Source organism: Pinus tabuliformis, chromosome 8 (genome assembly GCF_031772625.1).
Source record: "Pinus tabuliformis cultivar Carrire ecotype Pingquan chromosome 8, CPIR1, whole genome shotgun sequence".
NCBI classification, from domain to species: Eukaryota; Viridiplantae; Streptophyta; class Pinopsida; order Pinales; family Pinaceae; genus Pinus; species Pinus tabuliformis.
The window spans coordinates 1,299,709,884-1,299,737,200 of NC_142294.1; the positions used below are offsets into that span (position 1 = coordinate 1,299,709,884).

The window sequence follows — 27,317 nt, forward strand, 5'->3', positions numbered from 1 at the left end:
CTCCATCTAGTTCCACCTACAATACATACCAATCAATCACATGATCAACATCTTTAATATACTTCTTAAGTAATGAGACATGGAAAACATCATGGACTTTCATTGTCGGAGGTAGTGCAAGTTGATAGGCTACTGGCCTAATCCGCTCAATAATACTGAAGGGTCCATAAAACTATGGTGCCAACTTGGCACATGATCCAATCCACAAGGATATCTTCATCAGTTTTATGCGCAAGTACACCTATTCCCCAACCTAGAGCTTCTTGAACAACCTATTCCTATATGCATAATTATTATTCCTATCCTATGCTACCTTGAGATTCTTCTTGATCACTTACATCTCATGTTCCATTTATGTTAACATATCTATTCCAATCAATACCCTGCTAACTAGATCACTCCAACTAATGGGAGTGTTACAACTCTATCCATACAATGCCTCAAAAGGACTCGTCCTTAGTGACTCCTGATAACTGTTATTGTATGAAAACTCAAAGGGAGATACTCTTCCCATTTGCACTATTGATGTGTCACATACATCCTCAACATGTCCTCTAGTAACTTGTTGACCCTGTCCATTTGTACAATTGTCTGCGAGTGATAAGTTGTGTTGAAGGCCAACTTTGTGCCCAAACTTGCAAATAACTCCTTCCAAAACTTGTAAGCAAACTTTGCATCCCTATCTGATTTAATATTCTTTGGAACACCATGTAGTCTAACCACATCTCAGATGAATACATGTGCCACATCACTAGTTGAGAACGTAGACTTTATGGGAATGAATTGTGTAACCTTTGTTAACATGTCCACAATGACCATGATGGAATCATGTTGTTTCAATGTCTTCGACAACCCTATGATGAAATCCATGGAAATGACCTCCCATTTCCGCTATGGATTCGCGATCGGCTGTAGCAGTCCACCTGGATGTTTGCACTCTGCTTTCACTCGTTGATAGTTGAAACATCTAACCAAAAACTCTGCTACATCCCTCTTCACATTCAACCAATAGTAATATATCTTCACCAATGTGAGTGTCTTCTAATAACTTGGGTGACCTTAATACGGTTTCACATGAAACTCCCTCAAGATCGTCTTCTTGAGCTCATTGCTTTCAAGTACATATATCATGTCTCGAAACCTAACCAATCCATATGTTGTAAGATAATAGTCCTTTCCCTATGCACCTGCACCTGTACCTATACATGTACTTGTACCTATACCTATACCACCACATGTACCTATACCACTACATGTACCTATACCTGTACCATGACCTGTACCTGTACCTGTACTATCACCCTGCTACAACATGTGCACAATCTCCATATATCTGACATCCTATTATCGTACCCACAAGATCTTGTCCTATAAATTTGTCCCATAAGAGCTCATAGCTACTATGTGATTCACCTGTACCTGCCTACTAAGAGCATCTAAAATCAAACTCACTGATCATGGCCAACCAACTAGCTTACCTGGAATTCAAATTTGGCTGGTCAAACAAATACCTCAACCCAATGTGATCACTCATAAGCACAAACCGCCTGCTAAGAAGATAGTGCCTCCACATCTTCAGTGCATGTATAATTGTTGTTAACTCGAGATGATGCAAGGGATAGTTATGCTCATGCTCATTTAGTTTCTAGAACTCATAACATACCACCTGTCCATCTTGCATAAGGACTCCACTAAGCCTTCTCTTGCAAGCATATGTAAATAATACAAACTCTTTGTCTGGATCTACAATTTGTACTATTGGTGCATGTGTTAGAAACTTCTTAAGCTTCTCAAATCTTGTCTCCAACTCTTTAATCCATTTGAACTTCTTACCTTTTCTTTGCAATCATTAATAGGATAATCAATCTGCGAGAAGTTCCTGATGAACCTCCTATAATAGCTTGCTAGACCAATGAAATATCTCACCTCATACACACTCTTAGGAGCTACCCACTCCATGATGGCCCTTATCTTCTCTGTATCTATTGAAATACCCTCCTTGGAGACAATATGTCCCAAGTAGTGTACCTTTGTCTAAAAGAAAGTACATTTTCTAAGCTTAGCATACAATTAATGCTCTCTTAGCAAACTCAAAACCGTTGCTAAGTGCTCGACATGCTCTGCCTCATTTTTAGAATATACCAGTATACGATCAATAAAAACAATAACAAACTTATCCAAATATGGATGCAACACACTATTCATCAAATACATGAATGTAGTTGGAGCATTCATTAAGCCAAATGGAACAACAACAAACTCATAATGCCCATACTTGGTCCTAAACACAGTCTTGTATATGTCCTCCTCTTTGATGCGTACCTGATGGTATCCAGATCTCAATTCAATCTTCAAGAACACTGTTGCTCCCTTCAACTAATTGAACAAGTCATCAATCCTTGGAAAAGGGTATCTATTCTTGATATTCACTTTGTCCAACTGCTTGTAATCAATGCATAATATGAGGGTACCACCTTTCTTCTTCACAAACAAGATCGGTGCACCCCAAGGTGATACACCTGGCCTAATGTACCCCTTTTCCAACATTTCCTCCAGCTGCAACTTTAACTCCACCAACTCATGTGTGCTCATCCTGTAAGGTGCTTTCGATGCTAGAGCTGCCCCTGGCACTAGCTCAATAGAAATGTCTACCTCCCTATGAGGTGGTAACTCTGTAATGTCCTAAGGGAATACATCCTTGAACTGCTGTAAAACCAGGTACTTGTTCAACACATCTACATCCTCAACCTCCTTACCCTTATCACTAGAAATATGTACTGCAAATAGCTTACACCCTTTCCTATGACTATGCTTTGCTTGCATAGCTGTCACCATCCTAACTGATGTGGCTTTCTTCTTACCCTGCAAGACTCTCGGTTCTCAATTGTCATCAACACATTTAATGGGCATGTCATAGCAGCCAATCTTGGTTCTATGTAGAAACAAGAAATCCATGCCTAATAACATAATGTATGAACCCAACGGTAAAAAATTCAAATGCGTTGCGATAGGCATACCATTTAAGTCAAATGCAGAAGATATTACCCAATGATGAACTCGCTTCTTCATACCTATATCCAACTACACTAACCAAGACTCTGCATGCAATTCTTACTCAAACCACACTTATCCACAAACTCAAGACTAATATAGCTATAATTATATCTAGGGTCAATCAAAATAGAAATAAATTGATCACAGAGCTTACCGTCCATCTCAATGATAAATGCCTGATGTTCTGCCTCCTTGTTGTCCACGACTGCATAGATACGAGGAATACTCTGGCCAACATCTCCAACATTTTGTGCCTCCTGTGCACTATATATTTGGGGTATACCACCCTGATTCTACAGAAAATCTCTCTCGCGATGATCTTTGCCACAAGTCTAACACTCTATAAGCTTCCAACCTCCATCTGTGTTCTTCTCTTCAGCTCGATGTCCCTGTCCTCTATTTGATGCATTGAACCTCTTAGGTGGTGCAACATTATCCTTGTTATCTGTACCCTATGGCCTTGCTTGCTTTTTATCCCATTTTACTTTGTTCTTTACATTACCTTTCCTGTCTAGCTTAGTCTCAGTTCTGCACTTTGATTGTTCATTGCAATGCCTTAGCTTTCGAATGGCCTCCTCCAATGATCTAGGCTCATTGAATTCAATCCTATCTTTGAATGCAACCGATAGTCCACTAATGAATCTTTGAATCTTAGCCTTCTCCTCCTTGAGGTAAGGCACATACCTCAACAATTCCAAGAACTTACTGGTGTACTCATCATCTGTCATGGATCCCATTTTTAGTTCATAGAATTATTTTGCCTTAATGTGTTTCCGATAAGTATACATCTAAGTAACATATTCCACATTATAACTATGTGAGTCCTTATGTAGAGGTAATAGTTTGAGACGTGATGAGTGTGTTGACGATGTTCACTATAATGAGATATTTAATATTTAAATATTTAATTTTGTGAATATTACTTAGCAATTAATTTTGGATGATCTACCCTAGGAATTAATAACCATACACTTCTGAATTATTTCATATTAGGATAGAATACCCTGCATTAGGACAAGGAGATCACGAGACCACCGTCCTTGACCCTGGTACCAGTAATATCTGCCTAGCAGATAAAAATAGCAAAAAACCATACCCGTTTATGAATGTGAAATTGCAAAAATAAAACTATATGTTAAATTTGATTGTCTACCTCAAATTTTTTATAGAATTTTATTATGTACACAGGAAACATTACAATGGTAAAGACATATGAGTGATGACAACACGATCGGGAAGCATCACCGCCATTAATGCCGCCATCGTCACCATCATCATCCCCATCGCCACCACTATCACCATCGTCTCCACCAAGACCATTATCAACATCAATCGCTCCAGCACCAGAGTTGACCGTGATAATGAACTCATTGGAAGCCTTATTGGAGACATTAAACGAATCAACTAAGGCTAAGACCAAAGAAGAACTTCAACCCTTAGCTACTAGTTCAGTGGAACCAAAGAATTTTGAGCACAAAAGATTAAAAGAAGATATTTCTAGGGAGCTTTAGAAAATTAAACTCCTAGAATTTTCAGGAGGTCGAGGAAGGGAACGCGCTGAGGCATGGTTAGAAGGAATGAACAGATGCTTTAGATTAAGAGAATATTCTTCTTCGGCAAAAACAAAAATTGTTGTATTTCAATTAAAGGAAAGTGTTTGATTTGGTGGGGAAATCTGGAAAAGCAATTGCACCTTACATCGGATAATGTCCCTTGGGAGCTATTTGAGGAAAGATTTTGCGCAAAGTATTTACCTCCATACTTTGAACAACAGTAAGCCTGAGCCTTCCATACCTTAGTTCAGGATAATAAAACAGTGGAAGAGTACGAGATAAAGTTTATGGAGCTTGTAAAATACATTCACTACTTAGATTCTGATGAGTGTCAAGTTGAACGCTTCATATTTGGGTTAAATCCTCGCATCAGAGCCTTGGTGAGCATGTGGAAACCATCATCAGTAGTCGAGGCAGTATAATGTGGTCGTTATGTAGAAGAGCACCTGGGAATAAAAAAAATGTAGGGCCAGCAGAACCTTTACAATCAGGATTTCCAGGAAAAACTCCTGGAAATTTCTTCAGAGGAGGTAGCTCGAGGCCACCTTATGGTAATAGATTTACCCCAAGAAATGTAGGAACAAGAGCTCCCATGGAAGTAAACACTATAGCCATGGAATCATCAAACACCGGTCCATGGACATATCGTGGAACTGCCAGTAGAGGAAGAAATTCGAGAGGAATCAACATGAGAGGACAAAGCTCTTTATCTAGAAATTCACGCCCTGATTCAAGGGGATCAATGCAGCTTAATTGTTGGGGATGTGGAGGACCGCATTTTCAACGTGATTTACTAGAAGCTTCGTCAAATATATTGCACAGAAATGGAAAGGAATCAATATCAAACAATCAAGGTAATCATAGAATTCATGCAGTAGTCAACAACGACCAAGCAGCACATCAATCCACTATAGTGGAATCTTCAGGTGTCATTAATGGTATAAAACTCAAAATCTTATTTGATATTGGTGCCACAGATAGTTTCATTTTGTCATATGCATTAAACAAATGTGGGTTGGTAGCTCGCAGGCAAAATGATTTCAAACAGGTGGAAATGGCCTCAGGAGAACTCCAATCCGTGGGCTTAAGTGTGGATCAATGCAAATTGACCTAGGGGTCTGTACGACTAAACTGAAAGTTTATGTCATAGCATTAGGAACTTATAATCTTATCATAGGTATGGATTGGCTAGAAGCTCATCAAGCTTGGGTAGACCGTTATGGAAAATAATTCTGGGTATAAATGATAAAGGAGAAACAATCCAAATTCAAGGAATCAAGAGAAAAGTATCTTTATGCTACATATCAGCAATGAAAATGAAGTGTTGTTTAAGAAAAGGCTGTCAGGCATATGTAATTCAAGAAGTAAGCAAAGAAAAAGGACCATACTTAGAACAGTATCCGGTGTTAGCCGAATTTCCGGATGTATCTCCAAAATAACTACCAGGATTACCCCCTGTAAGAGAGCTAGATCTCACTATTGAATTAAAACCTGGTACCCAACCAATCACTAAAACTCCTTATAGAATGACAGCTCTAGAACTTCAAGAATTGCAAATTCAATTAAAGGAACTACTGGATATAGGACATATTCGGCCTAGTATATCACCTTGGGGCACTCTTGTAATTTTTGTGAAGAAGAAAGATGGATCTTTAAGATTATGCATAGATTATCGAGATTTGAATTGAGCTATAGTAAAGAATCAATATCCTATGCCTCGAATAGATGGTCTTTTCGATAAAATGAAAGGAGATGCTGTCTTTTCAAAAATTGATCTCTGATCAGGCTATCATCAGCTAAGGATTTCTAAAAACGATATTTCCAAGACTGCATTCCGAACACGTTTTGGACATTATGAATTTACTGTGGTACCATTTGGATTAACAAATGCACCAGTAGTATTCATGAACCTTATGAACAGTGTTTTCCACGAATATCTTGATCAATTTTTACAAGTCTTTTTAGATGATATTCTCATCTATTCCAAGAATAAGAAAGAGCATGAAGATCATTTACGGATAGTATTTTCTTGCCTTAGAAAACATCAGTTGTATGGAAAATTATCCAAGTGTTCATTCTTTCAAAAAGAGATTCATTACTTAGGTCATATCATATCAGGTGAAGGGATTTCAATAGACCCTGAGAAGGTAAAAGCAATCATGGAATGGCTAATACCGAAAAACGCACATGAAATACGAAGCTTTATGGGTTTAGCCAGTTACTACCGAAGGTTTGTGGAGGGATTCTCCAAAATTGCAAAGCCGATTACAACCCTTCAGCGTAAATGTGTTAAGTATGAATGGACTAAGGAATGTAATAAAGCATTCTCTGAACTCAAAAGACTACTCACCAGTGCACCAATCCTAAGAGTCCCTAATATGGACAAAGATTTCATGGTATGTACTGATGCATCCAAACAAGGGCTAGGTGCAGTATTGATGCAAGATAGAGGAGTGATAGCATATGCTTCCAGAAAGTTAAAATCTCATGAAGAACTCAATGCTACTCATGATTTAGAATTAGCTGCTGTAGTGCTAGAATTAAAGATTCAGAGACACTATCTAGTGGGACGAAGTTTATACTTAAAAGCGACCATCAAAGTCTACAATATTTATTCACCCAAAGAGACTTAAATGCTAGACAAATGCAATGGAGTGAATTCCTAAGTGAATATGACTTTGGAATATCATATATTAAGGGAAAAGAAAATATAGTAGCAAATGCTTTAAGCAGAAGACCACGGATATTCTCTCTCATACCTATCAAAGTAGACTTAAGGCAACGAGTACTAGAATATCTCATAAAATATAGCTGGTATTTAAAGGTGAGATCTAGTCTTGAGGGTAAAAAGCCAAAAGATTCTAAGTTTGAAGGATATGAACTAGAAAATGATGGAATCTTACGATTCTATGGAAGGATGTATATTCCTGATAATAAGGGTCTTTGAGACACTATCCTTAGGGAAGCCCACAAAGCAGTATATTGTGCACATCCTGGAGTAAAGAAAATGTATTCGGAAACTAAGAAACTCTACTTCTAGTCAGGCATGAAACGTGATATCGTTCAATTTATTGCAAAATGTTTGGAATGTCAACGAGTAAAAATAGATCATTGTCACCCAACGGGTCTCTTACAACCTCACGATATTCCTATGTCTAAATGGGAGATCATTTCTATGGATTTCATCACTGGACTACCTCTTACTTCTCAGAGACACAATGCCATTCTAGTAGTATTGGATAGGTTAACGAAAAGCGCAAATTTCATTCCCATAAGAGATACTTACGAAGTTGCTGACATAGCTCGAGTATTCATAAATGAAATTATCAGATTTCATGGGGTACCTAAGAAGATTATATCTGATAGAGATTCACGATTCACTTCAAGATTCTGGACTTGCATGCAGACAGCCTTAGGAACTCAACTAAATTTAATCACTGCTTACCATCCTAAGACTGATGGGAAAACAGAAAGGGTAAATCAAGTACTTGAAGATATGTTGAGAATGTATGTTATGGATCAGCAATCACACTGGGAAAAGTATTTACCCTTAGTCGAATTCACATACAATAACAATTACCACAGTTCGATTGGAATGCCTCCATTTGAAGCATTATACGGTAGACCTTGTAGAACACCGTTAAGTTGGGACAGGTTAGAAGATCGAGTGATGATAGGACCAGAATTAATCCAAGAAATGGAAGAGTAGGTAAGACAAATTAGACAATGATTAAAGGAAGCAGAGGATAGACGAAAGAGTTATGCTGATGCTCACAGAATTGATAGGAAGTATGAAGTATGGGATCAGGTTTTCATCCACATCAAACCAAATAAAAGTACTATTTGATTCGGAAAAGGGACAAAGTTGTCACCTCGATTTATTGGACCATTTAAAGTCACAGAAAGAGTTAGACCTGTCGCCTATTGTCTTGCCTTGCCGCCTCACTTGCATAAAATTCATAATGTATTTCATGTATCTATATTAAGACATTATATAGCTAATCAATCTCATAACCTTCAATGGAAGGAATTGCAGGTATCGGACGAGGGAATCGTATCGGTCGAACCATTACGTATACTGGAACGTAGGGTTTGACAGCTCAAGAATCGCCTGGTAGACCAAGTTAAGGTCCAATGGGACAAGTATAGTCCTGGATCAGCTACTTGGGAAGATACAAAGGACATATGTCAAAAATACCCTAATTTGTGTCAATTTTGAAGAACTTTAAACTATGTTTAGTAGATATTTACTTCGCTGCAAATCACAGACTCAGAACCATTTTGAATGATTATATATAAACGTGTAATTTTGTGACATAATATATGTTTAAATTCTACTGGTACATGGATACCAAAACGAAATATGTTGTCGATCTTACTAAATTATAGTGGTCAAAGTAAAGTTTAAAACAATTAAATGATTTTACTTCTGATGGGAATTAAGATGTTATAAATATGTTTTATTTATCCATGTCAATATGATCAATGGAGTAGAAATTAAGGAATAGTTACATTTTAAATGAAAGTCAATGAAATGAATAGGATATGGAAAATATGCTATACTGTAGTTGACATATGTGAGTTATACATAAGTTATTTTGAATATGCTAATGCACATTTTATAAATGCATGGATAAATGTATGATTGCAGATAATAAACAATTACCAAAATGACCACGTCATGACAGAACCTCAGAACAATTAAGGCTCAAAGAGATTCTATGATAGGGTATTAACCCTAATTCTACTGAGAGGGGTGGAGGTGTTTCCCACCGTTTATCCTCTGAACCCTGGAGTCATGGGAGGACTGTGCAAATCACGCTCCCCTAGACGTGTGATGATGATTGTCGGACGCCTACTCGGAATCAGGTCGGTATAACTAACACTGTCACCCTTAGAGTTTATGAATGGTTAGACCAGTAAAACCGACGCCATGGCACACTCCAGTAGAGGACAGATAGGATGGGAGCGGAAGAGATTAGGAAGGATAGGATGATTTTAGAATAGCTTGGGAACTTGGTTAGAGCAAGGCATGACCATTAAAATCATAAACCTAAAAATATTCGAAACACCAATTTTATAGTCTCCTTATATTAAATAAGAATTTAACTTCGGTTTACAATCCTAAGAAGAATGTACTAATTGCTATCATAAGTAATCAAATAATATAAAACCCTAACTTTGGGATGAAGTTTTCTGAAGGGGGAGTGTATGTAACGACCTATCTATTAATAAAAATAAATTATATTAATTAATAAAATGATCTAAAAATACAGATATAAATATAAGAAATTAATATAATGTTATAACCTTAATAATATTTTAATAAATCATAAAGTGATATATTTAATTAAATTTGGAAATACTTACGTATACGTGACCATAACAGTGTGATAGAGAAGGCGAGACATGGAAGGTGTCACCCGCAGATTAAGCGATGGGCTGCTGATGGAAGGGTGACCACCGCCAAGAAACCTGATAAAACCACTGAGTAGAAGGTTACGGGGGGGGAGAGGGAAGGAAAAGAACAAGGGGAAGAAATTCTGAAGAAGGAAATTATCCACAAGAAGATCTTTAGTTGTCCTGAGGTTCTCGGCATGGGGGAACAGTCAGCGTCTATTAAGAAGCTTGCTGGATTGAGCATCCAGGTTCTACTTAGTTTGGCTGGGTGGATTCGATCTTTTGGTAACTGAAGAAATCAGCTGGGGCATCATCAACCTACTAGAGGTATCATCAACTTGCTGGAAGTACAGGTAAGTACCCTTAGTAGTTTAGTTAGTCAATTCTGTCAATTTTTTTTCCTTTACTGTAATTATATCTTCTTAAAGGATGTCACAGTAATTATTGTTGCTTTACTGTAATTATATCTGCTTAAAGGTTGACACATTAATTATTGTTGTAGAAAGGTTGTCACATCGAATCATCTCTCTGAAAAATACTTCTTCTTGAATAGCCTTTCAAATTCACTCCAAGTTAGATCTTCCTAATCTATATCTCTAAAATTCTTCACATCTTCCCACCAAATATCTGCTTTACCTTTAAGATTGAACGTAGGCACTCTAGCTTTCATGTTCTCTGAGTAGTCATGTAACCTGAAGAATTTCTTGATACCAAGCAGCCATGCCTTTGCATCCTAAGATCTCTTTAACTCTCCATCAAAAGTAGGTGTATTTTCCTTCTTAAATTCATCTAGAAAATACCCCCTATCACTCCTCCTATAAGGATGATATCGATGACGATCATAGTGCCTATCTGAATCAGAACTAGAATCATACCTGTGTCTATCCCTTCTCCTCTTCGGAGTGTCCAACAATCTTCCATCTCTAACTGTATCATCTCTATTTGATCGATGACCACCATGTGATCTACTACCATATGCCCCATTAGTTTTATCTTCCTGCTCATGATTGATCCGTAGTGGTCCTTGTCACTGCAAATTCGACAAGCTCTAAAGTATTACTGCATTCACCTCTACTAACTTTTCCTGTGACTGTATGATTCTGTCATTATCTGCCTTACAACTCCTTATCTCCTCCTTTAAACTTCTCAATGTAACTGCCAAGTCAGAGGGGTTCCCAACACCATACTACTCTTCAGATTCATAGGGAGAGTCTCTATAGTCAACCATCTTGCTAGCCATTTGATATTTCTTCCAGCAAGGCATAATATTTCAGATAAACCAAATCGCAATAAACCAACATACCTTAATATAGCTTGAGGAGGATACCTTGTCTACAAGATTACCAAATCAACGTGATACATGTATGAATAATCATAACATCATATAGACATACACAAATAAATGTATTAACTCATAAACAATACTCTAACTAGGATCCAGTCATCAATGCAAGGCAATATCAACAATGCATGCTATGACCTCATGCATGATAGAAACCATTAATCCATTGTACACATTGCCACATGCAACCAGAAGTATGCATAAGAAATACCAAACCAGCTACAAATACGCATAATTGCATGTAGTCAAACATTATCAATCAGTTCTTCTAATCAACCAACAAGATTGCTGCATGTAATCAAAATATTCAAAAATGTAACCTAACATACAAGGATGTAAGTAGGTACCATGAAATCAACATGTAAGTAACATATAATCCATACACACTCAGTCACATATTCATTTCAAATACATTTCATGAAATCAATAACAAATTCTCCATGATAACCATACTACAACCCTAATCTTTTAATCAAGAAATTTCCAGAAGTATATAAGTGTAAGAGATACGCATGCAACTTCCATGCATGTATGACCAATATATAGCCCATCCATTTCGATGGATGAACCATGCTCTAATACCACTCTGCAACACCCTCCTCCCATATCTACCCAAGCAACTAGCCAGCTGTGGTAAACATACGATGAGAGGCCACTATGATATGATTTGACCTCCTAAGTCACCTTAAGGAATTGGAACCAACGAGAACACACCATACAAACATCCAACATCATCAACAAAACCCTCAGAAGACAATTCAACCACTCAGACAGCATGTCCCTAAGTCCCATTGTTTTTTTAGGTCTCTTGGGCCATAGTTGCTCTCATGCTATGGGAAAGGGTGCGACCAATAACCTAAATTCACTCTCACAGGATTGCCTGCCAACGAATGTGGACCAAAGTTGTCAGTGTTGTGCCAACGACTCCAACATTTGAGCCACTTTTTCAAGCTCAAAGCCCAGGTCACTGCCCATAACTGATCCATCTCTTCAAATCAGTAAGTAATAGGGAAATGAAAGTACTAAATAAAATACTTGTTCAAGACCTTAATTGGATCCCTACTAGCCATGATAGGAATTTCGTCAAACATATCATCGACATGTAACCTACAGAAGTAAACAACAGAATTAAGTGTAGGGATCTCATACTTATCTGAGCATCGCTATGAACCATTGTTCATTCATGTCATTTGCTGCATTGTCATCTATTAGGTCATAGACACATTATCCATTCACATACAAGTAAAAACATGTTGAGAGCCATACATAGCTATTGTCATAAAATGTGCATATAACCAACATAATAGGAACATAAATACAATAAACATATCAGCCATAAAATCCATAAATACATTAGTACCTTAACACATGAAAATCAAGGGAATGGATTTCTCATCAATGAATGCAATGAACCAACCGGAGATGGGACTACCACGTTCCACCCGACCGTAGAATGGCTGAGCCAAATCTCTCTTCAGCCATTCACCCCTATGCCATATTCCAAGCATGAATTTGGAATCTCATAGAATACATCAATCAAAACTCATCCAAGGCTTCCATAGGCCATCCACCTCAGTGCATCAGACAATGATTCCACCTCACGGTCAGACATCACCAAAATATTCATCATATTGGTCTCCATCCAAGCCTTCCAAAGCTTCCATAGAGTTTGTCCAATCAAGGCTTCAAAAACTAGTAACTCAACCCACAACTTATATAGGGCTTCCAAAGCATTTGTCCAACCAATGCTTCCAGGCCTAGTAAGTCAACCCACCAAGGGCTTCCAGAGCGTTTGTCCAACCAAGGCTTCCAGGACTAGTAACTCAACCCAATATGTTACAGGGCTTCCAGAGTGTTTGTTCAACAAGGGATTCCAAGACTAATAACTCAACTAAAGCTAAGGAAATATGACAATCACCATGGATATCTAGGAAATGGAAAGGCTAATCAATCCACTTTCCATCCAGGAAATCCTCCATGCCAATGACATATCACAACCAAGAAACCACATGAATATGTCATGCATACCAAAACTAGTGAAGAAATCATACATGAAACTTGGTAACTGAAAAATCTGATCTAATCGCTGATGTCAATGCCTTCTTGCGATTTCCTACTCTTCCTTTGCCTTCTTACTCCAAAATTCCAAGTATGCCACACCCTCCAAGAGTGCTCCAAGAAAACTCTAAGTATCCAAGAGTATGAGAGAGAGAGAATAATGAGAGAGAGCTCCAACACTGAACTGACAAAATGTTACCAACTGATCCTCATAAGCCTTTTTATGAATGAGGCGTCTATTCTCTTCAGTTTCCATTATTTTCTTTCATTTTCCTCCTCACATGAACCTGTGAACTTTCACCTCCTTTTTCTCCTAATTTCCATTATCTTCATAAATAAATGTGCTAAAATGCCTTTTAATGCCTTAGTCTTGCCTTTTCTAATTTCCTTAGCCATAAACATCCAAATGAACACCCCCTAGGATATCTTTCCCAACATTCATCTTCAAATAAGTCTCCCATTCTTCTGTGGTTATTGTTTTTAACCTTTATTACATGGAATTTTCACCAAGGTTGTTACATTGAACTGCCTGTAAGATCTTGTCCTATAAGTCTGTCCCATGGGAACCCAGATCTTCTATGTGTTTCACATGTATCTGCCTGCTAAGAGAATCTGTAACCCTATTATCTTTACCCTTGATGTACCTAATCTCAAAATCAAACTCATTGATCGTAGCCAACCATCTAGCTTTCCTGGCATTCAGATTCGGCTGATCAAACAAGTATCTCAACCCACCGTGATGACTCATCAACAAACCTCCTTCCAAGAAGATATCCCCTCCACATCTTTAACGCATGGATGATTGTTTCCAGCTCAAGATCATGTGTCGGACAATTCTTCTTGTGATCATTTAATTTCTGTGACCCATAGCAAACTACCTACCCTTCCTGCATAAGGACTTCACCAATTCCTCTCTTGCAAGCATCTGTGTATACCACAAATTCTTTGTCAAGATCTGCAAGCTTTAACACTAGAGCATTTGTCAACAACTTCTTCAATTTCTCAAAACTAGCTGCATATTCCTCTGTCCATTCAAATTTCTTACCTTTATTTTTCAATGACGTAATAGGATATGCAATGTGAGAGAAGTTCATGATGAACCTCCTATAGTAACATGTTAACCCCATAAATGATCTTACCTCATTTACATTTCTAGGAGTTTTCCATTCCATGATAGCTCTTATCTCCTATGGATCCATTTTTGTACCTTCCTTGGAAAAAACATGTCCCAAGTAATGTAACTCTATTTGAAATAAACTACATTTGCTAAGCTTCGCATACAACTGATGTTATCTTATCAATCTCAACACTGTTGCTAAATGATCAACATGTTCTTCCTCATTCTTAGAATATATCAAGATGTCATCAATGAATAAAATAACAAACCTTTCCAGATAAGGATGCAACACACTACTTATCAAGCACATAAAGGTATATGGAGTATTAGTTAAACCAAAAGGAACTACAACAAACTCATAATTCTCGTATGTGGTCCGGAAATTTGTCTTGTATATGTCCTCTTCCTTGATTCATATCTAATGATATATGTATCTCAGATCAATCTTTGAGAACATTGCTACTCCCTTCAACTAATCAAACACATCATCAATTCTCGACAATGGATACATGTTCTTGATGGTTACCTTGTTCAACTTCTTGTAATCGATGCATAACCTAAGAGTACCATTCTTCTTCAAAAATAATACAAGTGCACCCCAAGGTGATACACTTGGCCTAATGTATCCCTCATCAGGTATTTCCTTCAATTGCAACTTAATCTCTACTAACTTTGGTGTGCTCATCCTAGAAGGTGCCTTCGATATTTGTGCTACCCCTAGTACCAACTCAATAGAAAATTCCACTTCTCTGTGAGGCAGAAACTGAAATATTTGTTGGAAACACATCCTGAAATTGTTGTATAACTGGGTACCTGCTCAAGACATCTGCATCCTCAACTTCCTTACCTTTGTCACTAGAAATATGCACTACAAATAACACACACCCTTTTCTTGGACTGCACTTTTCCTGCATAGTTTTCACCATTCTAATTGATGTTTCCTTCATCTTACCCTACAAGATTCTTTGTCCTCCATTGTCATCCAAACACTAAATGGATTTGTTATAACAATTTACCTTGGCCCTACGAAGATATAGCTAGTCCATACCGAATAGCATACTATATGATCCCAATGGTAATACATTCAAATGTGATGAGGTAGGCATACCATTCAGCTCGAATTCACAAACTCTTACCCAATGATATACTCTCTTCTTTGTACCTATAGCCAACTACACTAACCAGGGTTTTTCATGCACTTCTTTATTCAAACCACACTTATCCACCAGGTCAAGACTGACGTAACTATAATTAGATCTAGGGTCAATCAAAATTGAAACAGCTTGATCACAAATCTTACCATCCATCTCGATAACAATTTCATGGTGCTCTTCCTTCTTGTTATCCAGTGCTACATAAATTTGTGGAATGCTTTGCCTAACATCCCAAACTATCTATTCCTCCTGTGCATTGTAAAATTAAGGCCCACCACCCTGATTTTGCGAAAAAACCATTTTAAGATGTTACTTACCACATGTACAACACTCCAACTGTCCTGTACCATCACCTATATTCATTAGTTGTGACCCATGTCCCTGTATAGCTATGTTGACTACCATTTACCTTTACCTTTATCTTTCCCATTCCATCCTTACTGAAATTCATTCTTATGCTTTGACTTCTCATAACAACGCTTTAGTTTCGTAATATCTTCCTCAAGTGACTGAGGCTCATCATACTCAATATGATCTTTAAAAGCTAGTAGAAATCCATTAAAAAATATATGAACCTTAGCCTTTTCATCTTTACTATATGGTACATACCTCAATAACTCCGGGATATTAGTCGTATACTCCTCATCTGTCATTGATTCCATCTTTAGCTCATAAAATTCTTTGGCCTTACTGTCGCGTTACCTTTCTGACAAGCACTTCTTCCTGAGAATTATTTTTAATTCATGCCGACTCAACTCATTTGTCTTGTTGTATCTAGCCTACTTTACATCTTCCCACCAGATGTCTTCTTTCCCTTTGAGGCTAAATATAGCTATTTTGGCCTTCATATTCTCCGTGTACTGATATAGTTCAAATAACTTATTCATCCCAAGTAACCAAGCCTCTACATCCTCTAGCTTGTTCAAATATCCATCAAAAGTAGGTGGCTTAAATTTCTTAAACTCATCTAGAAAATATCCCCTGTCACTCCTCTTGTAAGAGTGATAACGGTGTCGATCATAGTGCCTGTTAGAACTAGAATAGTACTTGTGTCCATCACCTCTCCTACCTGGAGTATCCAAGAGGCTAAAATCTCTAATCATTTCATCCCTATCTGATCTATGACCACCATGATACCTACTGCCATATGCCCCATTAGGTTTGTCCTCCTGCCCATGGCTAATTTGAAGCGATCCCTGTCTCCTCAATTTTGATAAACTTTGAAGGATTACTACATTAATTTTTATTTTTTTTTTCGTTTGTTCTTACATGATTCTGTCATTATTTGCTTCACAAATTCTTAATTCTTCCTTCAAGCTTCTAAATGTGTCTACTAATTTAGAAGAGCTCCCAACACCACGCTACTCATCTGATCCATAGGCAGAATGTCGTGAACTTTAGTCTACCATATTTCTAGTCACCTTTGATGTCTTTCTTGCAAAACATACCATGTTAGCTAAACCAAAATATAAACATAATTAAGACACCTCATTATAGTTCGGGGAGGGTATCTCATCTGCAAGGTCAACCAGATTAGCAAAATACATGTATACACATAATCATAACAACATATAGATATCATCCTAACCAGATTCCAGTCATCAATGCATGACTGTATCAACCACACCTCAAGACTCCATGTATGACAACTAAAACCATGTCAATGTATGATAATAAAAAAATAATCATGAACATGCATAACCAATGCATGACCAACATACACTCACGATCAACACATCCAACAACAACACCATCAACTTTTACATGATGACACAACTACGACCACGACCAACACCATGCGTATGACACAAGCACATAGAACACAAGTATAAGGAACACATACGCAACCAACATGAATGCATGACCAACACACCACCCATCTAGTCAAATGGGTGAATCATGCTTTGATACCACTCTGTAACACCCTCCTCCCACATTTACCCAAGTTAACCAGTCCATCGGGGTAAACATGTGATGAGAGGCTACTATGGTTTGATTCAAATCCCCATGTATAGCTAAGGAATCAGAACAGGAAAAACACAACCAATCTGACCTTCTACACATGTTACAAAACCTCTAGGAGCCAACCAACCTTTCCAAGTGACCAAATCATGAAGAAACTTAACATTTTACTGAAATAGAGCCTCATTTTCTCCCATGACATGAGCATGCATGTGACCAGGACCCTTCAGTCACTCCCACAGCAAGGGTATGCAGTCGACTGGGGACTTTTTCAACTAGTTAAGAGCTAGCAACCCCAAATTTTGTGCCATTTTTTAAGGCGAGAACTCCTACCACTTCCCAAAACTCCATGAAACTTTCAAGAATGAAAAGTAACATTGAAACAATGATACTACATAAAATATTTGAATATATACTTGATTGGAACCCTACTAGACATGACAAACATTTCGTCAAACATGTCACAAATGTGCATTCTATAGTTCATAACAACATATCTGAGCATAAGGGTCTCATATTTATTTGAGAATCGCTAAGAAGCATTGATGTCTTATCACATTAGTTGTATTATCATCTATTAGGTCATATGTTAATTATCCATTCATTTACAAATCAAAACATCATGAGAGCCATACATCATCACTTTCATAAAACATACTCATAATCAACATATAAACAATAGAAATAACAAGGATACAACAACCATAAAATCCACATATAAACAAATAAATTTACACATAAATATCAAGGAGAAGGAACTCTTATTAATGAATGCATAAACTAACCAGGTATGTGACTTCCATGAACCTCCTGACCATAGATTGGCTGAACCAAATCTTTCTTTCATCCAATCACCCTCATGCCATATTCCAATATTGAATGTAGGACTCATAACAAAATTCAAACAAGGCTTCTCGAGGCTACACCACCTCACCTCATCAATAGAACTAGGGTTTATTGCAATCCTCACCAGATCACTAGGCCCCAAACAATCATGGATGCCATTGGATTTTTGCACCTACACTATGAGTAATTTGTCTATCTCCTAGTCTCTAGGATTTACCGCAATCCACACCAGATCAGTAGGCCCTAACCGAGACTCCACCCTCTAGATTTACTGCATATCCTTCCATTCACTAGCCAAGGATTCCCAGGCCTGATTGAGGGCACCCACCTCTAGGATTTACCCTATATCCCACCATTCACCAGTCGAGGATTCCTAGGCCCATTAAGGTAACACAAAATTCAGCTTTACCACAACCCACAATCTGGTTCAGGGGTTAATAGGAAAACGCTTTACCGCAATCCACATTCTGATTCAGGGTTCACTGGGCCATGTGTTCTCAGTAACCACCTCACTCAATTTCGAATCCATATGGAAATCCAACTCAACCAAAGCTCGAGAACCCATCAAACCATGGCTATTTGGAAATGGAAAGGCAAGGCTAAAGAACAGTGTCACACTTCGAAAAATCCATTTCAATGACAACAAGAGAACCAAGAACACATATGCATAACCATGCATGCCAAAACTAGCAAGTAAAACACACATGCAAAATGACACCTGCAAATAATCCAACTGTAGCTGCTTGATCCTACTCTTCCTTGCTTGATCCTTGATCTCCTTTTCCTTCTTTTCTTTTCTTGATCCAATGTTGAAGTGCTCCAGGAAAACTCTAAGTGTCCAAGAGTATGAGAGAGAAAGAATAGAGAGAGAGCTCCAAAAATGAACTGACAAAACATAGCAACTGATCCTAAAAAGCATTTTTATTAATGAGGCCTCTATTTTCTTAATTTTCCATTATTTTCCTTCATTTTCCTCCTCACATGCAACCTGTGACCTTTCACCTTCCTTTTCTCCTAATTTCCTTTATTTTCATAAATAAAATGCCAATTAATGCCTTATGCCTTTCCAAATCCTTTGCTAATTTCCTTAGCCATAATAACCCAAACGAACACCTACATTAGGATTTTTTTTTTCCCAAAATTCAGCTTACAATAAGTGACCCATAACCATGGTTATTATGTTTCCTTTATTAACTTTATGTACATGGAATTTTGACTAGTGTTGTTACACCCGCTCTTCATAATTATCGTTTTACTTGTATCATTATGTATTTCATGAAAAAGAAAAAGAAGAAACAAAATGTATTATTATTTTTATTATTTCATTAGTCAAGCATGTTCTTCATGCTTCTAGGTTTATTGAGTCAAAACAATATTTTTCATGAGTCAAGTCCCATTTGGAATTTTGAAAGAAAGAAGAAAAATAATTTTATTTGAGTCAAAATAGTCAATTTTTTCCCAACAAGACCAATTCAGCCCTAAAAGGAACCTATTCGACCTCCTGAAAGAGCAAGAAGGCAAGTGAAAATCAAAGAAGAAGAAGCAAAAGTTGAAGGAGGGAGAGAGAGAGAGAGAACGTCTAGAAGGAATAAAATCAAACTTTTGTCTGTCTCTTTTCATGCATGCAGAGTAAATCTATGAGCTATAGGGCCAAAATTCTATTTCCACAAAGGTGTTGAGGCAACTCTGCGAAGTTGCAAATACGAAATTCCGATGGGAAGAAGCTTTGATCTTCGTTGATTTGATTGGATTTGACTTGGTTGAGGAAGGTTTGAAGGTGGGCTGACTTGGGTCTTGTGGAAGGTCTTGGTCTTGGTTTTTGGGTCTTGGATTTATAACTTTGATCTAATTCTATAAGAAGAGAATATTGGTTGGGTTTTACCCCTTGTGGGTTTTTTCCCTAGCTTGGAGCCTATGTCTTGTGTTCATTGTCTTTTGTGATATTCATGGTTTATGTTTTGGTAATTGTTTGATGAAGAGAACATAATAAAAGTAATAAGAAGCCAACATATATTCACAAGCAATTATCAAGTAAGAGAAATCAACCCTAATTATTTACCTTAATGATTTCTCAATGCCTCCAAAGAAGAGGATATATCCTTTAAAGAAGGAGAGGATGTTGGCTTGAGGGGGCTTGGACCCAGGTTCAGAGTTAGTTGCGCTAACCAACAAAACCCTACACTACTAGCCCTTTTGGAAACAACCCATGTAGTGTAGGTTGCAGTCTCACGCGAGGCACTATTGGGGAATGGTAGAACCAGGTTTCTGCATCCAAAGGACTATGTGATGCGTTTCTGTTATACTTATGGCTTTAGCCATCCTTCGAGAACCCTAACCCTTAAAACCCAAAAACTACAACAACTAATAGTTAAAAAATTTAAACCCTTAGTTGATTGCGCTAAACATTCATAACATCATGTAAATAAATAGATCTACTTCTTTCGCACATCTGTTAAGTACTTTTCATGATTAATTGCATTCAACAGATCAAAACATATATTAAATTTAGAGATAAGCAATGGTGCACAAAAATAGTTTTTTTTCTTCATAAAAACCTTAATTATGCTTAGGTATTCTATTACAGACTCTTCCCCGCGCACTCAGCTTCAAACTTGCAAAGGTATTTGCGCACACAACTGCAGGAGACTTCCCCTTCACCCAAGTACAAAGTAGACCAAAAAACCCAAAGCTTTCCCATATATGCTCTTCGTTATCTTCCTATGACTCATTTTTATATGATTCTTCATTACAATACCATGGTCCACAAACCATGCACGGGTCACAAAACAAATTAAATATTAACAAACTATAGGGTTTTGACCTTCCTAAAGCCCCTTTGACTCCTATCGACCTACGTGCTCCACTCCTCAAAATGTGGATACTTTACAATATTAACAAAACTTTGACAAAATTTAACCCTAGGGGACCTTATCCCAATAGGACCCCAACACAATGTTGTGATTCATCCCGAGTCACTCTACTGGTGTTGCCTCGATATTTTCTTGCAGACTGCTGAACTTTGTCTTCAATGCATGAAGATATGTTGTTCACTACAAAGTGGCCTGACGAACTTCTTCAACCAGATTCTCTATGGTTGGACCTTCGACTACAAGGCCCATGGTTCTCAATGTTTGCTGCATAACCTTCAACTTTCTCTGAACGATCTATGAGAGCTGACTTTCCTCATCAGGCCAGAGTTGCATCCTTGATGATATGATGGATGCCTTCCAACGCATCTCATCAATCTAGGTCTAGATGAACTTTCACTCTTGCAGTCTGGTGAACCTTTGCACTAGTGCTAAGGTCCATGTTGTTTCCCTGATTTTGTTAAACAACACCTGTTTTTCTCGGATGTTTGCTTTAATTTTCTGCAAGTGTGGATACTCCTGTAGCAAGGTCCACATCTCCATCGTTTGCCCAAACAATTGGTTGCAATCCTTGACTGCAGCTTCTAGAGTAGTCATATTCGCTTTAATAGCAGCCTCGCGTTGCTCTCTGACTTCTGGAGGAGTTGTTGGATGCAGCTTAAGTTGAAGCTCAGATATCTGCAGTTGCAGCTCAAAGAAAACCTTGCCAATTTCCTCCTTTGATTCCTTCACCACAACAACTAAATTTTGGATTTTCTCTATGGAGGCTGCTTCCACTAGAATCTAGAGCTCAGGAAGCTCACTGCAGGGTTGCGTTATCACTGCTTCCAACCGCTGACTACGCGCAATGACCTCTTCTCATTCTTTGAGCGCCTACGCCTTTTCCTTGAACATCTGCTGGTTGTTCATTTTGACTTCACTGACAACCAATTATGATTGTTGTTCCCGAACCCTGAGCTCATTTGATACTCCTTGATGTAGCTGATGTAATGTCTGAATGGGGAGCACTGCAAGGTTAACGCTCAAATTCTTCAGATGCAATATGCGTGCCCTATCCTCTAAAGTATCAATGTGCAAGGATCCCTCTGGTAATTGTAATTCACAAAGGTATGTGGTGATCTTTTTTGTTGAGGCTGTCACGCTCACTTGCTTTAGGCTCATAGGCTTCAGGTTCACTTGTCCTACGCTTGCTTGAATTACCCCTGTCTGGACCTGCAATTTCCTCAGACCCTATTGTACCTTGTCCAATGCCTTATGGTACTGGTCTTCGATGTGTCTCCAAATATTTTCCATGGTGTTGTAGACTACATCGTTAATCTCATCTAAGTCCCCCTTCGTGAGGATCATTGGTGTTGTGCTCATAGACTTGTCAGACTTCTGCTTCTTGCGAGGCTCGGTGGAACTCTACTTCTACCTCTTCCTAAGAATGAAGGGGGACTCCAAGTCTGTGCCCCCTTCCTCTTCACCTTCAATCTATACTTCTACATTGGTGTGCTCTATTTCATATTCATCAAGGTCAACAGTGGACAATGACGTGGTTTCATCTTTCTCCTTTGGTGCGTCCTTGTCTTTCACAACCACCTTCTCTTTCGGTGCCTCTTTATCCTTGGTAGAGGCTTCTTTCTTCTACGCGTACGCCTCTTTCTGCACTGCCTTTTCTTTCGCAAAAACCTTTTATATTTATTTCTTCTATGCAGATGCCTCTTTCTACGCTACCTTTTCTTTCACTAAACCTTTTATGCTTCTTTCTTCTTGTCTTTCTCTGCTGATGTTGTAGCTGTGGTTTTCCATATTTCACCTTTGGTAGCCTTACTAGTTCCTTCACATGTGTCAGATGGGGTGAGAAATTTGGTCGACCATTTACTGATGACCCCCATAATATCATCTGATGCAACCAAGTATGGCAACTTATGCCATGTGCTCGTGGCATCTTTCTTTACGTAGATAGACGGATTGTGAAAATCTTCCTTGAAATCCGCAATGTTAGCATACTACGCATGTAAGCTTGGTGATAAATGTGGTCATTGGTTAATCACCATCTGTAACTTAGACTCAAACAAGACCCAGAATATCTTTGTGTCCATGATGCATTCAGTATCCTTCGTCGCCCACAACAAGGTGAAATTCACAGCCTCACATAAGTATAGATCATGTTGCTGGAATTGGCTTTTCTTGGGCATCCTCCATGCCACTAGCGTGATCAATAGAAGTAGCCACGCGTAGTGGAATTCATTGTCGATGTCCTGGGCTTCGCAGAACTATTCTAAGAACACATGACATAGATACTTGGCTTAGTTATATTGCAATCCACTGTTGCATTGCACAACCAAAAATACTACTAGTGTCGGCACTTCATCAGCACGACGCTTCCTCATTATCTTCCCAGCCAATATTTGTGCAAAAAAATACACAGTGCCATCTGATATGAAGCTAATCGCATAGTCGTGTGACTTCTTCACCAACCTAAAGTCGCTCTTTATCTAGTCTGCCATCTTCTTCTCCTGTGATTTCCCCACAAACACATTTGTAGGGTTCATGCCTTGAAACGACAATAAGGTTATTCGGTGAATTAACATATCAGTGATTGGGATGGGCCCTCCCAACCAAAGGCATCCACCATGAAACAACGTCAATAATTGACGCACACAGGTAGTGTTAATGGTGTTGCAGCCAAAATGTGGCACCCACAACATGTTGAGAAACCCTGCGCACTCAATTTCGGCTGCCAACTTCATTGGCTCAATCTATGTAACATCTGACTCCTCATAATAGAATTTTCTTCAGGTATTTTCTCGATTCCAACTGTGGGAAATTTGCATGATCGCCCAGGTCCCATTCCTCCATCTTCAAAATTGGTATTCGGGCCAACAAATTGCCCTCAAAAGGTATCTCTGCTAGTAGCAAGGGTGTAGAGACCTAGAATATCACCGAATCTGGGTCCTTAGTCACTTTCGCTGTTGATTTTTGAGGGGGCACATAAGGTGGTAACTAAGTAATCAACACTGCTTCATCGACATCAATCGCTTCAACCCCCATAGTTAAATCCTCTTCAACAAAGTCCAAGGGTTTCGTCTTATTTCTCCTATCTATCCAACCCTTCTATCTAACCTCTATTGGATTCTTGTGCAGTGATTGTCACACTAGCGCTTGCTGGGGCTTCTTTTGCTTCGTCTCTCCTGTCGCAGAGGCAAATGGGAATGGCATTGGGCTGGTTTGATGGTTGGTTGGGATGGATGGTCTTTCTTAGTGAGAAACTGGTAAATTCACCTAAGAAACCTGGCCTATTGGGTGGTTGGTTGGTAATTAAAATAGTGAAAGGCCATCCTCATCCTCCTACCCTCAGGTGAGCCATCTTTCCTCTATTTAGCAGGCCTCGGTGACCTAGGAACTGTGGTAGACACAGGTTGTGTTGCAGTCATTCTCTCAAAGAATATTTCCTTTTGCCACTCAGTTAAATTTTCCTCCCACCCAAGTCCTTGTTGTGAAAACTTCTCTCGAGTCACCCTCCAATACCCTCTAGACATGCAACAATTTTCTTTGCGCACACTAAAGCGCAAAATCTCAAGGAAATTTATCTAGAAGAAAAGTGTTTGAAATATGGAGCAAGATGCTATATTTATAGCCCATTTTGAATTCAAATCCATCCATTCCCTCTAGATCTCGATCATTAATGCGCTTGTGGCGGCATATTTCCAAAGATATGCTCCTTAAATCCACCTCCCCCCCCACTCCCGGTAACATAAAAATATCCATCCAATCATCTACAATGATTCCAATGGTCACTTTTGGGAAATTTTTATGGGACCAATCGTGCTAGCGCAACTTCTTCATTGTAGTTCCCCTCTGTGCCTTTCCTCTATTCATCATGCATCCCATTCACTTCACCAAACTATCCTTCTGGTAGTGTAGTTTATAGTCCCACTCTTCCTTGCAATTTCTTGGAGTACTAAGACTGTTATGCATTCATATAGTCATTTCAAGGGTGGGATTTCCCCTGTACAACTTTAACCGACTTCCATTTATTTTTCCTGGAAACAGTTCCCTATTCAGCTTCGTGAGTTGAATGCACCTCCATCCATAATCTCCTTAACGATGTATGGCCCCAGCCAATGCCTCTGAAACTTCCTTGGAAACTTCATGAATTTACTATCATATAGCAAGACTAAATCATCACTTTTAAAGGTGCACTTCTTAATGTGGAGATCATGCCACGCTTTTTCGCGAGCCTTCTGATGAAAACCAACCAAGAAGCGATCTTATTCCAACTCAACTATCTACACAAGGTGTTCTTCCATGATATCCTGATCTACCATCTTCGTGACTGCAACAATCCACAAACTAGGCACAATGTACTCCATTGGCATCATTGCCTCTTGTCCATAATCCAGTTTGAACGATGTCTATCCAGTCAAATTTTTATAGGTATTTCTATATGCCCAAAGAACAATTCATATGCACACATCCCAATCGTTCCTATTTGCATTACAAATCTTCATCAAAGAATTCTATAGGATTTTATTAAAGGATTCCACTATTCTGTTTTCTTGAGGATGGTACATCATGCTTTTCTGATGATACATCTGGAATTCTTCAAGCAAAGCAACAATTTTTTCGTTCAAGAAGTGTGAACCCCTATTGCTCATCAAAATATTAGGGCAGCCAAAACGAGACAAAATGTATTCAAATATCAACTTCGCAGCTTTAGCTGCACTACAATCCTTCACAGGTTGCACCTCATCCCACCTGGTCAAGTGCTTTATCGGCGTAATGATGTGTCTTGTTCATGTCTTCTTTCCTAGTGTTTGAATTGGTCCCATAAAGTCTATTGCCCGCTTATCAAATGCCTGTAACAACACTTGTGGGTTCGGAGGAAATTCATCCCTTCAAAATGACCTCCTTGTCCTCTAACAAACGTCACATGCACTGCAATATTCCTTGGAACCCTTGTGCACAGTTGGCCACAATAGCCAAGCTCGTAGGATCTTCTGCACAGTCACTCTTCCCGCATAATTTCCACCAGCAACTCCTCCATGTGCTTCAGCGAGGATGTTTTGTCGTTCATAATCTGGGACATACCTACAAAGAACTTCATCTGATCCCATTTTATATAAGTGCCCTATAATAATAGAAAAATCTGTAGCCCTAACCACCAATTCTTTCTTTGTTTTGTGTCATATACCCTTTAGGAGTTGTACCCATAGACAAGAATTGGGTTATGTCTACAAAATGTTCATTTGTGACATGCACAACAAAGAGCTGTGCATTAGGCAATCCTTCATCTGGATTTGTAGGCTCGTCACCATTCTCAATTCACGAAAGGTGATCCAGTCCAACATTTTAATCTCCCTTGCTTCACAACTACCTCAAAGTCATACTCCTGAAATAGCAATAATGGTTTACAAATTCCCCCCCGCCCCCAACATAGGCTTGTTAACTAGGTACTTCAAAGTGGAATGGTCTGTCTACAATTGAAAATGCGCACCCAACAAATAATGTCTAAAATTTTGAAGTGCATATACCATCACCAATCCTTCGTGCTCCGTGGTTGAATAATTCTTTTCTCCCTTAGACAACTTCCTGCTCGCAAATGTAATCGCATGGTCAATATCACCTGCGCATGGTTGGGTTAACACTACTCCTAATGATATGCAGGATGCATATACATGTACATGGAATTCCTTCTTCCAGTCGGGGAACACTAGAATAGGCGTTGTAACCATATTTTCCTTCAACACATCTAAACTCTTCTGGCAATCATCATCCCAACAAAACGTTTCATCCTTCTTCAGTAATCTCTCCATGGGTGCAATGATCTGTGTATATGTCTTGAGGAACTTCCTATAATATCTTGTATGGCCTAATGTCATGTGCAGTTGTTTGACATTCCTCAGAGGCTCCAAAATTGATAATCATTGCAATTTTGGCAGGGTCCACCATCAACCCCTTCTTACAAACAATGTGGCC

General features: G+C 38.6%; 1 pseudogene; it reads right to left on the reverse strand.

Moving 5' to 3' along the window:
- LOC149240217 (UDP-glucose 4-epimerase-like) overlaps positions 1 to 26,455 on the reverse strand; it is a 56,578-nt pseudogene extending 30,123 nt beyond the window's left edge.
- Positions 26,456 to 27,317: the final 862 nt, after the last annotated feature.